The sequence below is a fragment of the Frieseomelitta varia genome, unplaced genomic scaffold (genome assembly GCF_011392965.1).
Source record: "Frieseomelitta varia isolate USP_RPSP 00005682 unplaced genomic scaffold, Fvar_1.2 scaffold_593, whole genome shotgun sequence".
Taxonomy (NCBI): domain Eukaryota; kingdom Metazoa; phylum Arthropoda; class Insecta; order Hymenoptera; family Apidae; genus Frieseomelitta; species Frieseomelitta varia.
The window spans coordinates 182,931-193,753 of NW_025110360.1; the positions used below are offsets into that span (position 1 = coordinate 182,931).

Consider the following 10,823-nt stretch of genomic DNA (forward strand, 5'->3'; position numbering starts at 1 on the left):
AATGGAAAAGTGTTCCTTTCTTTAAAAAGAAAGTTGCAAAAATACTGAAATGATTATTTTAAATTCATCACTGATATTTCTCCCCTTAAAACTTACTGTACGATTTCTTTTTATTATTCTATAGAGCATTAGAATTAAATGACAAGAATTCAAGAAATTCTGAAATTTCGTCCTTTAAACCTAAACGTTCAAAATTCAATAGAAAAAAATCGCGAAGCGAAGGTTCAAGGAGTCGTTGTAAACAAAACATTTCGATTTTCAGAACCATGGTCAATCAATTGGTGAAAAGAACAGAGATTTGACCAACTTTCAAGAATAAAAGTATTCAAAAGCTACGTTATGTGAAAAAAAAGGAGGAGGACGAACTCAGGACAGTCAGAATAGAAGCTTCAAGCTTTATTAAAACGAGACCAGGTAGATTAATTTTCCCTTACGAAGTAACAACAGTCTAAACTATGGACAATTTTTCACCGCGACGTGTTCAGTTATGCTCGTTACTGTGTAACCATCAGTCGTCGCGCTTTTTCATTCGCAGTGGCAAGATTATCCATCATCCAAGAAACGAGTTTATTCAAACGGAGGACAATTAATTACCAACGTAATTGTTCCACTCTGATACATCGTCGACCCGGTATTTCTTTCCAGGGTCGACGTTTTTTTTTCTTTTTCAATTCCTTTGGCGATTGATGATCGGGAATTAAAAGATGAAAAGATAAGGGAGAAGAACTGGGCTACTTGGCCGTTGTCCAGACGAGCCACTCGCCAAGACGAACGCTACGAGTTTAAACAGAGGAATTGCCGAGGAATAAGCAACGAGCTTGTAATATTTATGGAAAGCCACTGGGGATCCAATTGAATTCGTTATGTATTTTGTGTAATAAGAATGCCTCTGGGAACGGCGCGCCCGTTTGTGTTTTAATCGCAACGATCGAGGTCTTAAGGAAGATTCCGTTTATTGTAATTGTCTGCCGGCCAGACACAACAAAGAGCCATAACTGCACCAGCGACAGTGAACAATTGTCGATAATTTCAACTGATATAATACTGACATGAAAGATCATGTAACCATCTACAATCGACAATCCGTAGTTCATATTTTGTCCAAAAATGTTTTCACATCGTATGGCGAGAAATTGTAAAAATTCAAACACGCGTAAAAAAAGTTTTTTTCATCGCCAGATGTACCATAGTCTTCAAGATTAAAATTTTCTCTTTGCAACGAGAAACTTGCTATTCGATACATATATATATATCTCTTTTCTTTTATTGAACTTTAAACATCGAGGTTAGGTGAAATGTTAGAATTTCTAGAATTTTAATCCCGATCTTGAACGTTCGATAAGACCAGTTTTAATTACAGGAGTAATCAAAACTGAGGTATTAATGTCCTCGCAAATAATATAGGTTACATTGAACTGACAGAAAAATATGTAAACCATGTGCGGTCCTCGATAAATGGCCAACGAGGCCCAGAAGATCTAAAAGGTTGGACTATACACCCATGGTACATAGTACATCCTTGTCAGGACGCGCGACGGTTCGAAATAACAGCCGATCAAAAAATAATGCCCGAAGCCTGGGATGAACGAGAGAAAGGGCGGTTGAAGGGACAAGGTGGCACGACGATACGGCAGAAGAGCAACCCCGGTTGACAGGATCGTGCACAATGAGGATAAAGCGAGTTGAATGCAACGTGCATGCGCTCTCCCTCTCTCCCTCTCTCTCTCTCGCTCACCCACTATCCTTTTCAGGAGTCGTCCGTGTCCGTTTCTCGGAATTTCCATAATCTCTGTGGCCGAGCCTGTGGTCCAGACAGATTTATCCCCGTTCCTCCCCTCCCCCTGCACAATGTCCCCGAGGCAGGTCCCCTCTTTTTCTTTCCTTCTTTTTCCACGGAGCTCTTAAAGCTCTCGAGAGCGAAGGAGCTGAAAGAGGAAGGATGACTGTCAATCACGATGCGCTTTCTCCGAGGGGGGGCTGCACGAAGCACTGTTGTATTCTTCAGAGACAGAATACGCAACGATTATAGGCGTGTAAATGGTCGATCCCATTCTTCTCCCTATTTCAAACATCACAACTACAGTTTCAATCGAGCGAGCGATAGTTCCGAAAAATCGAAAAACTGAGGCCTGACAGTGAGTTTGCGCGGCAGTGTAAAAAAAAAAAAAAAAAAAGGCAAGCGTCGACGGTACTCGCAACCGATTCTCCGACGGGATAAAATGAAATGATTCTCGCTGCCAATCGTGTTCGAAAACCTCCTCTGCCTTGTCTCCTCGTTCTATCGTGTTCAACCTGCGTTTCGTATTTTCACGTCGGAGACAAGAGTCGAGAAAGAGAGAGAGAGAGAGAGAGAGAGAGAGAGAGAGAGAGAGAGAGACTCGTTCTCACCGAATAATTCCGCCAGGAAATGAAATGCCAGGAAAGAGATGGGAATTACGAGATCGTTGTTATTGACCGATGTGCCAGTTCTCGCGACAATTTTTTTTCGTTGCATGAATCGCACGGCTAATCCGCTCAAACAGAGAATCACCCGCGAATCGAGACTAACTTTAGCTTGGTATAGCTGTAAGCCAATTCTTTGCATGCAAGAATTTTGCAAATTGATTGTATTAGGATATTGGTACATTTGTGATTGTGCGTTTCGGGTTACATCTGGTATGGGAGAGAGGACACAAGAAAGACAGGAGTATGTGTGTGATTGATGGTGCGAAACAAAAGAAGACAGAAGTTTTAAGAAGACTGTGTGTAACACGAGTATGGAGTTATAATAAGAGGAACGTGCCAGATACCAAAGAAAAAGTAATATCGTATGAACATTAACAAAATTAAAATTAACACAATAAATATATGTTTATATTAAAGATAATAAATAAAGCCCTAACTTTGCAGATTGTACAATTTTAGTTGGAGTAGAAATTGAAACAAAATCGCGTATACCGAGATAAATTTAGTGGAAGGCGTCCGTGTATTGGCAAAAAAGAAAAGAAAATTAAATGAAACTTGAGAAAAAAATCGCGAGCTACATCGTTCTCGACATTGAACAAACCAGATACTTAAAACAAGCTTCATTTTCCCCAAATTTTCTCAAAAGCCATTTCCACCGACACTCATCGGCAAACAGCTTGTTATTCCACGTCCGCCCAAGAGAATTGTTTATCCAACAAACATATTCCCGAACGATGTCAAAAGAGCGTCGTGACGCTCTTCATTCTCGCAAGACTGTCCTGCCTTGAAGCGTCTAGCTCGAAGCAGTGAACCCGAGAAAGCGAGCGAGCAAACGAGAGAGAGAGAGAGAGGGAGAGGAAGGGAGAGAGAGAGAGAGAGAGAGAGAGAAGCACAGTGGGGTGAGCAACCGTTGGAGGTCGCTTAACACGTGGCTATGACAGTCTCGCCCGTTCGATCCCAGATCCCCCGAGCCATCCTGACCATTCCCCGCGTCCCAATTCAACGGGAATGATGATATCGAGCGACAATAATTGGAAAACTTATTAAACCCTTTCCCCTGGGTCCGGCGTATTATTCTTTGCCCGGACGACTGGCCGGAGTAATCATCTTCGTTGAATACTGTGCCGTTCCTTCTCCGTTTATTGTAAGTTCGATTAATAAGAAAGAAGCGCGAAAGAGTTGTTTGCTCGTCCTTTGTACCTCTGTCCCGGTTGACGGGGTATTGGGGTTGGGGTCTCATCGATAGATAAGGGAGTAGAAGTAACGGGGAATATTCTCAGAACGCCGATATTAATTTTCATTCGTTTAATTATTCCCTTTGCAGTGCCGCGTCGCTTTTGCCAGTTACGCACAAGCTTACGTCAATATTGTATCGTTGTCGTCGTTGCGTGTAGTAGCGTGACTACAACTTTTGGCAATTGCGCAGGGAAAGAGATTTCGATTTCTGTATTAGGAAAAAACAACAGAAACCATTCGTCAAGTCGAATGTTTCATTTTGCAATACTAATTATAAATATCGATCTAATTATTTAGTGAAGTCGAGGCTGACGATCAATGATCTTGATTGGAAGAAAATTGGACATTTTATAAATGCGACACTTATTTAAAGAAACGTAATCATTTATTAACTTAAACTATTAAATGTTTCTTCTTCTTTCTACGAGATACCTGCCTGAGAAAATATTGCTTATACATTCTATTATTCTTGAAATCGTAAAATTTATTAAAAACTTAAAGAAATGTATTATTAAAAACTTAAAGAAATTTATTAAAAACTTAAAGAAATGTATTATTAAAAACTTAAAGAAATTTATTAAAAATTAAAAAAAATGTTATCATTTATTAATTTATTAAACTACTAAATATTTCTTTTTCTTCCTACGAAATATCTATGCTTTATATGTTTTATTACATTATTTTATCATCTTATTATTTTTAATAAATGAAATCACCTTATTAAAACTTAATAAGCGAAATTTATAATATTTATAATTTCGCAATATCAATTACGTTAATACTGCGAACTGTTTGTTGAAAATGCCAAATAAATATCAGCAATTATCACATACACGAAATGCTAACGGATTCAAATATGGCGGCCTCTTACGTGTCATGGCGTCCTTTTGACGCTTCGAAATTCAATCGATCAATATGTCGCGAATAATCGCAATCAATGAATAACTCAGTTTCCCATTTGTACAGAACGCATAAGTAAATGTATAAACGAAACAAATCATCATGTATATATCGCGAATAAAATCATTAACAGGATTATAAATGTTATTTCGAAAGTTCACAACCACAATCAGCAAATATAATAACCAAAATGACGTTCAACGAGAAAATGATAGTTCAACGATGATATTCGATTGCAAATTGTTGGATAAAGGCGTACTTACACATCAAACGAAGTTAACGATGGCGTGGGCACAAACGGTGAAAGGATGACGACGAAAGTATCGCGCAGTTAATAAACGTCATGCGGCGCGATACATCTTAACACCGCGATATCTGACAATAGACTAACCACCCCCAGCGCAACAGGTTCGCGTCGCTGACTAATTTGGCGAGGTGGGGGGTGTACGAATACGATTCGGCTGACTCGTGGAAAACAAATGTTTTCGACAGTGAGCGTTAAACGCTCGTATACACGAATCAATTAATTTTATATATATATATATATATATATATATATATATATATATATATATATATTTGTTGTTTACTTATTAAAGTTAATACATTAATTATTTAATAAATATATGTATATACTTGACTACAATATATATATATATTGAAGTCAAGTATACACATATATTTATTAAATAATTAATGTATTAATTGTAATAAGTAGACAACTTTCGATCTAGCGAATTATACACCTCTGCGTTTCTTATATTTATAACTCGAACAGCACGATGGAATCTCTTTATTTCCATTTCAGTGTAAGAGCACTCACCAAGCAAACGCCGTTTTGAACGAAATTAATTGCCCTTTCTCGTTCTCAAGCCTAGAAAATTTATTATGTCTCTCCTTGACGCTGTAACAGATCTCCGATACGCGTCGAATAACTTTTAGACCGTGTACCGTTGCTTGTGACGCTCGCTGCGGTGAATTAATAAGACACTCGTTTCTTCCTCGGAGCAAAGAAACAAGGGAAAGGAGATCGTTTACGTTTAACAATTAATGTCAGTGTCTTTAGCGTAGGCGTAGTTTCAGAAAGTTTCGTTGCAGAATCGATTTCTAACTCTTGTCTCGTTGCTGGTAGAAGAAAGAAACTGGTATACATAGTGTACTGATAGATGCGTGGTATACGTAAGAAACGATGCTACGAGAAGTTTGAGATATAAAGTTGAAGTTTCATTGAACACCGACAACCAAGTGTCAAGTCGTCGATAGGAATGTTTATAAATTTCAATTTTCCTGTTATCGCTCGCACGTAACGTCGTCGTTGCAAGGGGGATCCAATCAGCTTTGTCATTAAAAATTCCTCGTTCGTATCAAAGGTCCTCCATATTCCATGTCCCAGGACAATTTATTCTTTATTTCGAGTACCGATTCATTTTTCTTGGCCTATCTAGTCACAGAGGGTTTGATAGACTCGTCCTTTCTCCAAGGTGTTCTCGTTTATCTTCACGTATGTACGTACACGCGCGCGCACACACGCACACACACACACACACACACACACACACGTCGTGCACATGCGCAAAGGGACGTTAGCCTCTCTATGTCCTATGGCAGCGCGTAGCGTAAAAGGACACGGTGGATGGTGAGGATTCAGTAAAGTGTCGTATGCTGCTTGACTTCATAAATAAAGATTCCCCGGTGCCATACCGCGGCGGCCGCTATCAGAGAGGCTTTTTAAAATCTGTTCCACGTAGAGAGAATGTGTAATACAAGCGAGAAACGCGCGCACCTCTCCAACCTATACGCTACGCTCGCATCACACAGCAGAGACATCATGTTCAACCGTGCTGATTCCTTTCGCCCTCTCGTGCTTCGGGAAATCGTGAAAATACATATCCACCGCCGATCGACGTCGATCGATCTGCCGCCGGCTGCGCGATTTATTTTTAATTTCGCAAGCTGAACTTTCCCACCTCTTTCCATCGTCTATCTTACTTCTACGTTTATTCCTATGTCAACGTAACTGGAGAGTTTAGAAGAACTTGACGAAGAACTTTGAAAAGGAATTTCCAAAATTGTTATTTCAACGAACAAAATTTGTTGTTCTTCGTTTCTAGTGATTAATCGTTCGTCATTAAGAACATAAATCCTCGACCAGGTCTTGTTCCCGCTCGTACGTCTGTAACGTAAATTACAATAGCGACGAGGAAATATGTATGTGTCATGTTAATGGGAAACGTGAAGAATGAAGCAATATAATTCTAGGTACATCCTGCTGCGAATGGTACAAGTATCTCTCGATCTCGACGATTCACGCTGCTCTTGCTCGGCCGTGATTCAATTTCCTTAAAAAATACGTCGGCACAGGGTAGTATATTTTTGAACGATTCCCCTTCAAATTATCAAGAACACGAAAGATCAGACTGTACGTGTTTTCATCTACTCGTGTAATTATCCTCTCCTGAAATGTTTTCGAAAGTCTCTTGTTACGGTCCATTTTTTATGCAAATACAATTTTTAACAAATCATGCGCTACAACAAATTCATGGCAGATCTTTTCATGTGACTAGGTTTACGCAAACGTGAGATGAACGCAGTGAAACGAAGGATATTCTTATCATAAAATTTTCAAACACTCAAAACGTCACGAAATAATGAAAGAAGCTACGTAGAGAATAAAACAACAAGGCGTGATCTTTCTCTGCAAGCGCAACGGGACGATCGACTCGTGACGAAGTCTGAAAATGACGGCAAAGAATTTCACGAAAAAGCACGTCTGCATTGGCGGGGACATTTTTACAAAAGAGCGTTTTTATAAACAGCTCGAGACGTAGCCCGCGGGACATGATGCACGCTGGTTGGAATCGACGTAAAACTATGCCGGCGCTTGCCGCGCTAACAAGACACTAGTTACGGTGTCATTACCTTTATGGAGGTGACTCGTTGTTACCTCGTGTAGTAGCACGAGCATGGTGAAAGCATCGAGCATGGTGACCATCTGAATGTCTCACTTCGTTAAGCCGTGGACGCTCAAAGCAGATTCTCCTCTGCAACCGCGCGCATAACATTTTCTTTTACGGGCCTTGGTGTTTTTCTTTTTTTTTTTTTTTTTTTTTTTTTTTTTCATGAATATACGCACACTGTCTACTTTTCTTAAAACCTGCTACACAAAAATATATATATGTATAATAAAGACAGTAAGGATAACATGAGCAAACAACGAGATAAATGATCAAACCTTGTTTTCAAATTTGTTTTACAATAAATGCAGGTTCATGATAGTTTCACTTTTAAACTAACCTTTAGCTATGAATGACAAGTAGTTATTATTTGTTACTCAAATTATGTGGAAAATAAAACATATTTAAGTAAAGTTTTAGACATTTGAGAATATTTTTTAGACTAATTCTACTTGACTTTTTCGTCTAACAAGAAAATTACGAATGTTTGAGTTTTGTAAATAATATTAATCAAGATAAAAGTATTGATTTCTCAGGAAAAGAAAAACCAGCGTGTATAGCATTCCCTTGTAATTAAATTCAATTTTACAGCAGCTGCGCAGACTCTGTGACGAGTATAATCGTCATCGCGTCGTTCCAGCGACACAATGTAGACACACACTTTTGAAAGAGGTTAACACTTGGGAATTACGATCGACTAATTTTTTTACAGAAATTATTTTCTGTTTCCAACAAGCTCGAAACTTGAAACTCACTTTTCGGCCTTTGTACAATTTGAAAACAAAGTCGTGCGAAGCGCACGCGTATCTCTCTACAAAACAGTTCCCGCTGTCATCGTATGTATTCTAAATTCACCTTTGCTTTGCCGGTGCACGCGAAGCACCCTCCACGAGCTCGTTACACGAACTGTTTGTTCTCTGACGGTTACAGATAAATCGAGCTCCGCTGTTACTGTAAATAAAAGTCGTCGCGGAAGTTCCTCGTAGCGCACTTACCAGTAATCTCGCGGTCGACGTGCACGGCGCACAGAGGCAGCGGATATCGTGTCGCAGGCGACGACGAACCTTCATTCTCCCGGAAACCGTATATAATTACAGACAGATTGTTTTCGCGATCCTGGATCTCCGTGTTCCCTTCTCGATCCCGTTCGTCCCGCCGTGTAATTATAAACTTCGCCAACGAAGAATGCTCTTTTATCGGAGCAAACTCTCTTCCTCCCCTCCCCTTCCCCCCCCCCTTTATATAACTCTTCTCCACCCTTTCTCCCAACCTCTCTCTTTCTCTCTCTCTCTGTTCTTTTACTACGCGGAGATATTCCAGATATTCTCCCCAGTTCGTTTTTCCACCGGCCCCCGGGTGAACTTTATCGCCAACTTCCGCGACGACGTAACGAGAGGATCGAAGAGTCGCGGCCACCGCAAGCGGGGGGCCGATCCATCGCGTCGCTTGATAATGGCCGCTCGAGCGAGCTGAAACGATTCAATTTCAACAGTTCAAAACATGCATGCGTCTTTGCGAGAAAGTTAATCCATCGCGATTGCGCCAGCCTGGAGGAATTAGTTTACTTAACACCACAACCACCAAAATGGTCAAAATGACCATTTGAATAATTTTGTTAAATATTTTTTATAGATATAAGACAGTATATTCTTGGAGACTTGAACGATTCTTCGTAAAATACATAAATAATAGCTTGTGTACCATAAAGATTTTCTGTTTCATTTATTCCAACGTCTCTGGTGAAAATTTTATGCTTTGGTCGTCGGTAATTCTAGTGCTAACAGCGAGCTTGATCCTCGAATTTGGGATCTGAGCCGTTTCTCCATTCTTTTCGAAATGTTTGTAAATTCAGTTCAACGGGACACTGCTTTCAAATTCCATACAAGGCAATCTTAACATTAGAGTTACCAAAGTGGTCGAAACGACCAATTTATAATCATTTAAAGTAATTTTGACAAGACTTGCAACGTTGCATTTTTTTTTGGATTTTTGTAAAATATAAAGTTTGTGTTCGTTATAAACGAAAATCTGTGTGAATTTAACAATGTCGGTAGACACACAAAATATTCTGCCTATAAATCAGGGGACTATTATAAGAGAAGGCTTTGAAAATCGACAACAGTCGCAACAGACAATAAAGAGTACAATAAACGAAATAAATTAATGTCTATCTGCAGCAACAGAAATTTTCATTTTAGTAAAAAAAAAACAAACATTATTTTCTGATTATTTCCCTGAAGATTACATTTTCTATAAATTTTTGAAATCTCTATTCATTTTTAACAATTTTTAGCATTTGAAGAGCGTTAATCGCGCGGTGATCGATACCAGATCCCGTTTAAATACCCTGGAAACGCCGATTCTCGCAACAACGTTAGCGATCGGCTTGTCGGCAGAAAAAGCAGTGACAATTCTTTCTCCGCGCCCGAACGACAGCAGCCGCGGCGAAGGCGGAAACGGAAGCAACATTGATTTCACGTCCCAGACACACCTTGCTGTCACGCGGCGCGCTTCATCCTTTTAAACAGGCCTGTCCCGTGCGCGTGTACCCACACCGACACGAACACACACTCGCGTATGTAGAAATACGCGCGCGACACGTAAAATGCAACAGGGATCGCGAGAAATAAGCACGGTGTATGGTAGCTTTCTACTCGTATCCATTTATGCTTGACGTTTCGTCCTGTCCCCCAACTTTCCATCTCCTTACGTACAGGGTGGAAAGAGAAGTTTGTCCGTGGCTATCATAGATGAATTCTACACTTTCGATTTGATGGAAATGCACGTAAAGAATCTGTCGCAAAATTTGACCTTGAATTTCAAGATCGACATTTCCTTTCTCTTTTTTTTTTTTATATTGTATTCTACTCGTCAAGGAGATAAAACTTTTGCAAGGAACCATAGGTTGCAACCTAATAGTTCTTATGAAAAATGGCAAAAATGTTTCTTCGTCGTTTAGCACTGCGAACGCGTGCGTCCTAACAGCGACTTTATGATTCTGGACGCGTCGATGTCTGTTTCACGTAATTTTCGTATTAGGCTTCACTCAATAGTTGATTCATCAGTTGTGACTAAACAAATGATAAAACTAACTGTTAACGTTATTCGAAATATAAACATTACGCTGAACCATAAAGTCGCTGTTAGAACGTTCAGATCCGCAGTGTTAAATAATTAAATAATTCATGGTCAAAATCAATTTTGGGCAGGTTTTTTACCTGTATTTCCATCAAGTCAAAGGTATTGAATTCATCTATTTTCTTTCCACCCTATACTCACCCCTTTCTT

The 10,823-nt window shown here is 39.6% G+C and overlaps 1 long non-coding RNA gene across 1 annotated transcript; it reads right to left on the reverse strand.

The window, feature by feature from the left end:
• Positions 1-1,890: 1,890 nt before the first annotated feature.
• On the reverse strand, positions 1,891-5,143 carry LOC122534421. Its single transcript, XR_006307896.1, has 2 exons — positions 4,841-5,143; positions 1,891-1,925 (listed from the first exon to the last, which is right to left on the reverse strand). It is a non-coding gene; the product is annotated as an uncharacterized LOC122534421 (long non-coding RNA).
• Positions 5,144-10,823: the final 5,680 nt, after the last annotated feature.